This window comes from Monodon monoceros, unplaced genomic scaffold (assembly GCF_005190385.1).
Source record: "Monodon monoceros isolate NGI ecotype Baffin Bay Population unplaced genomic scaffold, NGI_Narwhal_1 Super_Scaffold_22, whole genome shotgun sequence".
Classification (NCBI taxonomy): Eukaryota; Metazoa; Chordata; class Mammalia; order Artiodactyla; family Monodontidae; genus Monodon; species Monodon monoceros.
Window position 1 is genome coordinate 59,387,663 of NW_021703779.1, and position 7,427 is coordinate 59,395,089.

At 43.2% G+C, this 7,427-nt stretch overlaps 1 pseudogene; it reads left to right on the plus strand.

Annotated features, from left to right (window-relative positions):
* Positions 1 to 1,998: 1,998 nt before the first annotated feature.
* LOC114905817 lies at positions 1,999 to 5,788 on the plus strand (annotated as a pseudogene).
* Positions 5,789 to 7,427: the final 1,639 nt, after the last annotated feature.

The following is a 7,427-nucleotide window of genomic DNA, read 5'->3' on the forward strand; positions in this document are numbered from 1 at the left end:
CTATGTTTTCCTCTAAGAGTTTTATAGTGTCTGGCCTTACATTTAGACCTCTAATACATTTTAAGTTTACTTTTGTGTATGGTGTTAGGGAGTGTTCTAATTTCATTCTTTTATATGTAGCTGTCCAGTTTTCCCAGCACCACTTATTGAAGAGGCTGTCTTTTCTCCATTGTATATTCTTGCCTCCTTTGTCAAAGATAAGGTGACCACATGTGCGTGGGTTTATCTCTGGGTTTTCTATCCTGTTCCATTGATCTATATTTCTGTTTTTGTGCCAGTACCATACTGTCTTGATTACTGTAGATTTGTAGTATATTCAGAAGTCAGGGAGCCTGATTCCTCCAGCTCTATTTTTCTTTCTCAAGATTGCTTTGGCAATAAACAAAGCAAAAAGACAACTCTCAGAATGGGAGAAAATATTTGCAAACGAAGCAACTGACAAAGGATTAGTCTCTAAACTATACAAGTAGCTCATGCAGCTCAATATCAAAAAAATAAACAACCCAATCCAAAAAGGGGCAGAAGACCTAAATAGACATTTCTCCAAAGAAGATATACAGATTGCCAACAAACACATGAAAGGATGCTCAACATCACTAATCATTAGAGAAATGCAAATCAAAACTACAATGAGGTATCACCTCACACCAGTCAGAATGGCCATCATCAAAAAATCTACAAACAATAAATGCTGGAGAGGGTTTGAAGAAAAGGAATGCCTCTTGCACTGTTGGTGGGAATGTAAATTGATACAACCACTATGGAGAACAGTATGGAGGTCCCTTAAAAAACTAAAAATAGAACTACCATACAACACAGCAATCCCACTACTGGGCATATACCCTGAGAAAACCATAATTCAAAAAGAGTCATGTACCAAAATGTTCATTGCAGCTCTATTTACTATAGCCAGGATATGGAAGCAACCTAAGTGTCCATCAACAGATGAATGGATAAAGAAGATGTGGCACATATATATACAATGGAATATTACTCAGCCATAAAAAGAAACGAAATTGAGTTATTTGTCATGAGGTGGATGGACCTAGAGTCTGTCATACAGAGTGAAGTCAGAAAGAGAAAAAAAAATACCGTATGCTAACATTTATATATGGAACCAAAAAAAAAAAAAAGGTTTTCTGAAGAACCTAGGGGCAGGACAAGAATAAAGACGCAGATGTAGAGAATGGACTTGAGGGGTGGGGGAAGGGTAAGCTGGGACGAAGTGAGAGAGTGGCATGGACTTAAAAATACTACCAAATGTAAAATAGATAGCTAGTGGGAAGCAGCCGCATAGCACAGGGAGATCAGCTCGGTGCTCTGTGACCACCTAGAGGGGTGGAACAGGGAGGGTGGAAGGGAGACACAAGAGGGAGGGGATATGGGGATATATGTATATGTATAGCTGACTCACTTTGTTATACAGCAGCAGCTAACACAGCAATGTAAAGCAATTATACTCCAATAAAGATGTTAAAAAAAAAAAAAAGAAAAGGGAAGCTCCTCCTCTTGACGATGGTAAGAATCCCATATGGAGTATATCGGTGGAGTAGAGAGATGTAGCTCAGTGGGGTACCCTGCAGCGCCTCGCAGGCACAGCTCCCCCCAAACCGTGATTGGTCTGGCCTGGGTGGGGAAGGGGGGCAACCTGACCCTGAACCCCCTCCGGCATCTGGCCCTCTCCTTCTTCTCTCAGCACTCCCCGGCTCTCAGCGGCACACTTGTTTTTCCACCCAAATCGCTCCCTTCTCCCCTCTACCCGCTCCCAAGTCCCCAGAGCCCCTGCCGGCCTCCACCCCCTGGCCCCAGGGTGCTCAGTCCCCGCCCCCGCCACCTTGCCTATGCACCCTTGCCCAGGCGCTTCAGTCGCCTTGCTCTAGCCACCCCACCCCCAACCAAATCAGGCAATCTCCAAGATGTGAATAAGGCAGAGGGGGAGCGGACAGCAAAATGAAGGCTGCCCACCGCCACAGGACAGGTATGTAGGTGACCAGGAAAATGACCAAAGAAACACACGGGGGTGAGGACAGCTATATTGTGTGCGTCAAAGCTGTGGTTATGACCTCAGATGACTCCAGCGGGTGGGATGGTTTCCACAGGAAGGAAGGTGGGATCGGTAAGGTCACGCACCCGGATGACAAATCGGCTTTCTCATCCATGGTGAACGACAGAAAGACAGACTGGTGGTATTGGAACGCTATTTAAGAAAGGAATTGGCCTACACCAAAGCCAACCCAACCTTTCATCATTGGAAGGTCAAACAATATTAAGTTTTGACTTACTGTCAGAAGCCTTGAGTGAGGAAAGCAATCGAAGACCTTACAGAAAGCTCAACATCATCTTCAACCATCCGTAGTGAAGGTGAGCTTTGCGATGATGTTTTTACAACAGCTACAGACAGTTCTTCTATCAATAATTCGTCTCAGAAGAAGGAACAACTTATTCGGACAATCTCCTCCCTCACATCCTGTGAGCACCAGAGGATTTATACCCTGGGTCACCTCCACGACACATACCCCACAGACCATTATCACTTGGAACAGTTGATGGCAAGGCCCTACTGCCAGGTGAGCTTCCTGTACGCCTAGGAGATCGTGCATATCAACCCAGGGAGAAGACCTGGATGACGCACACTACGAGGATTACCGGCGCCGGCGAGGGACAAATACCTGAACCCCTTGGAAGACGCGGGCTCGTACCTGCGCTTCGCCAAGGACAAGGTCCTTAAGCACGACTACAATTAACCCCATGAGGACTCCTCAGACTTTGGCATCAGCGCGGGGCCAGCGTGATCAAGACACAGCCATTCCGGGGCAAGTCCTGGTGGTGGAAGGAGGACAGGGAGCGCTCCGAGTGGGCGGTGCGCATACTGCCAGGACGCTTTCAACCATGAGGAAAACCGGAGGGGTCACTGTCAGGATGCGCCTGACTCCGTGAGAACTTTGCTTCAAGCAGTGAGCTGTATGTGGTGAGGACAGCATGCTCTATCACTGTATGTCGGACCCGAGGGAGACTATACAGACCTGTGCCTGTGCGATACGAGCTACGAGTTTTGCCTCCCGTGGATGGCTCTTACTGACTTGTGTTTCTTGGCCCCCTGTTCTTGCTGTTACCTACCCCTTCGGGCCTGCTACCACTGCGGAGTGATGTGCAGGTGCTGTGGAGGGAAGCACAAAGCGGAGAAAGAGGGAGGTGGGGGAGGGGGGAGAGGGAGGGAGAGAGAATATTACCTCATTTTTATAAAAAATAATCATCGAGCTTCCCTGGTGGCGCAGTGGTTGGGAGTCCTGCCAATGCAGGGGACACGGGTTCGTGCCCCGGTCCGGGAAGGTCCCACATGCCGCGGAGCGGCTTGGCCCGTGATCCATGGACCCTGAGCCTGCGCGTCTGGAGCCTGTGCTCCGCAACGGGAGAGGCCACAACAGTGAGAGGCCCGCGTACCGCAAAAAAAAAAAAAAAAAAAAAATCATCGTATCTGTGTGCATAAGTACACACACATGAAGAAGGTGTGAAAGGCTGCACAAATTGGTACCCTCAATGTTACAAGGGGAGGGGAGGGGAATATGAAAGGGGAGATTTTTAACTTTATCTTCTTGCATTTTTTATTTCACTTGTTACAGTGAGAACATACTGCATTTGTAACTTAAAAGAAAATTTCAATTAAATAAATTTTCGAGGGAAATTTTTTCCCTCAAACCTAATTTTGCTCTTGTTCTCTGCTTGGGTGAACTGGTACCATCATTCACTTCCAAGACAAGAGACCTACAAGTAATTCTAAATCTTTCCTTTTCTGTAATCTTCCATCCTTCCACTTAATTAGTCACCAAATCCAGATTTTAGTTCATAAATATCCTTACCTTCCTCTAATTAATAAATCTTGTCTATTCTAGTTCCTAAATCTCTTTTAAAGTCCTTCCCCTCTTTACCATCCCTGCCAATAAGGCTTTTTTTAGTTCAGAACTTCATCATCTCTCGGTATTTCAATAGCCTTTAAAGTAATCCCCTGTTTGACTCCTCCATCCACTCTCTCTCATATAACGCTCTCAGAATTATCTTTCTAAACAGTTATAGTGTACCACTGTTGGGAGACAAATGAATACATTTTTATTTTAATAGGCATACTTTTTATTTTAATATTCATAAGAAAATATATTAAACTCATGATTTCAAAGATATTATTGCCTAGATTTAAGAAATTAAAATGGTGAAGGTAGAATATGAATAAGTGAAGTTGGAAAACATTGGTCTATAAGGATAAAGTCCACACTCCATGAATCTTTATGATCTAGTCCCATCCTACCTTTCCAACTTTGTCATCATAAATGTACCATTTCAATTAGGGAAAACTTTCTGATGGCCCCCAAACATGCCATGTTCTTTCATCCCTCTCTGCCCTTCCTCATGCTGTTCTCACTCATTCTGCTTAGTAAACTTTTCCTTTTCCTTCAGTATTCAGCTCAAATATTTCTTCTGTGAGGATCTTTTTTTGTTTTGGATCTGAATGCTTATAGCAGCTTTATTCATAATTACTAGAAGCAACCAAGATGTTCCCCAGTAAGTGACTAAATAAACAAACTGTGGTACATCCAAATAATGGGATACTATTGAGGGATAAAAGGGAATGGACTATCAACCCATGCAAAAACATGGATGAATCATAAATATATATTTCTAGGTGAAAGAAGCCAGTCTGAAAAGACTACATACTGTATAATTCCATTTATATGACGTTCTAGAAGAGGCAAAACTATAGTGACAGTAAAAACATCACTGGTTTACAGGAATTTGGAGAAGAGGAGGAGGGTTGAATAGGTGAAGCACAGGGGAATATTTGTGGACAGTGAAACTATTCTCTATGATACTGTAATGGTGGATGCTTTACACGTTTTTCAAAAGCCATAGAACTTTATAGCACAAAGAGTAAAACTTAATATATGTAACTAAAACAAAAAATCATTTAGGAGATCAAGAGATACAAGGTCAGAATGCAGAATATGAAAAAAGAATCTGTGTTACAAATGTATGAAAGAACCTTCCTGAAGTGGGTGGGGGCAAAGGTGCAAACCTAAGTAACTTTGTAAATGAGTTGTGTCTAAGAATATAGGCAAAAGGGATTGTACATAGCACTCTATTCTGGTTGATAAAGTTGTTTCCCCTGAGGGTACAGGCTAGCAATTCTGAAACCACTATACATGTATACTGGAATTGAACAATTAAGTACCTGATGGTGGATTATAGGGGCCAGTTTTCTTACTGTTGGAGTGGGAGGGTACAGATAAGCAAAGGGAAGAAGCTAAAATGATCCACAGGGTAATAGATATGAATTGGAGACATTAGTAAGAACTCATGTTTAGCTTAATACAGATACATGTATAAATATTTATATATATATATGTTGTTAAATTAATTAAATAAGGAGGCCATTAGACTGATGTGGCTCTAATGCCATGGTGGCCTATGTAAGCAGGCCAGAATCTAAGCCTATAAACGCCTCAAGGTTTCAAAATCACAGCGATAAGGACAACCAATCACACACAGCCAACTAGACTTTAAGTAATAGCCAATCAATAATTTCCTTACTTTGCTTCTGCCTTTTCTCCACAAAAGTCTCTCCCCCCACCTCCTATAGTTAGAGTGACCCCAACCACCTCCAGTTTGGCACTGCCCAATTCAAATTGGTTTTTACTCAAACTCCCCCAAATTTTAATATGCCTCAGCTTACCTTCCAACAGCTCTGGTGTCCGTGGAGGGAAATGAAGGAGACCCTGATGGTCCTCGGGAGCAATGAGCAAACAGGTGAAGGCACCCGTTGAGCTCCTTGAGCCGCCCCCCTCCCGCTGCCTCTGGAGGTGGTGGGCAAGCCACTACCCCTTCCCAGCTCTGCAGCCTTTGCATTATGAGCTTGTAGACTCTACCTGAGTTTCTTTTTTCCGGATTGGCTCCGGAAACCAGCAGGAGTCGACTGGGTCTGGCCCCAAAACCAGACTGGCTGAGGATTTTTTTACTGACAGCGCTCCCCACAGCACCTCTATTCTAGTACTTGCACTTTATAATATGGCGATTATTTGTTGATATTTGTGTGTTCCCCACCAAATTATGAACTCTTCCTGGACAGGGACTAAATCTTACCCAAATCCTTATCTCAAAGTCTCACCAAATACCTGGCCTAAGTAAGTACTCATAAAATTTAAGTTGAATGAAAAAATTGAAGTCTGGAACCTGGAGCCAAGGAGAACATTCCCTAATTCTAAATCTGCTTTACATGTTACTATAACTTCCTGTCTTCTTTTAAATATCACCCTGGTCACCTAGAAAAGAACACAAAGGCCAGAGTCATAAAGGTTTCAGGGATAGGTACAGAAGAGATTAGAAGGGTTTAAGGTGGGGCCAAGCGGCACTAAGTTGACTATAATGTCAAGCCGTTTCAGTTTCTGTGGACCAAGCCTTCCTTCCTATCTTCCCTGTCTATCTGGTTTCTGACTATCTGGGGTGAGTTAAACCCACCAAGAATTTTGGCCTCAGCCTACCTCTGGGCAGCAAAAAGTGCCCTGGACAGGAGGTAACAGAATGGACATTGCTCTGCTGAGGTTTCATTTCCATGTTGACTTTGGAGCTCTCTGGACTGGTATTTCACTTCTAGATAAATCACAGTAGTTGTAAAATTTGTTAGTGGTGGTAGGGGACAGAGAGACAGGCAAGAGAGGAGAGAGAGAACTAAGATTGACTATTATCATACAAACCTCACACAGAAAACATTTAAGCACTTTCACTTAAGGTCATCCCTAACAATAGCCCCACTTCCTGTAGGAATACTGACTGGGCAGGCAGAGAGAACTGGGGAAAGGCCGCAGGTCCCCGAAGTGACAGTCTTGGAGTGATCCCTCTATATGCCTGTTCTTTCCTTCATACTAAATATAACTGTTACGGTTTACCATCTCTGTGTGGTCTTTGGTTACAGCACCTTGACAAAGGAATTAAGTGCATAATTGGGTTGATGTTTCCAGCTTTCTAGGGGCTCCTTGTCTTGGGAAACCCCACAGATACAGTCCCCACAATCCAAGAATAAGCAATATGGCATTGACCTGCCATAAAACTGTTAATATAAAAGGGTTTTTATTGAAAATTAGTTTTTGCTTTTTAAATTATTGTTTGGGGAGTAGGAAATGGTGCCAATAAAGAAGCAGTAGATAAAAAGGGAACCTAAGTCCCTTTACTAAGCTTTTCTTCCTTTAGCCACTTGATTCTGAAAGCCAGAAAAGATTAAGCAAATGCGTGGACAGGGGTTGGGGGGTGGGGAATGGCTCACTATAGAAAATGTGAAGGTACATGGCAGACATAGGAACTACAAACCTGAGAGCTCACTAAGCATTAATATCCAATATTTTAGAAGATGCTTATCATTTTATTTTTTTAATTTTTATTTTATT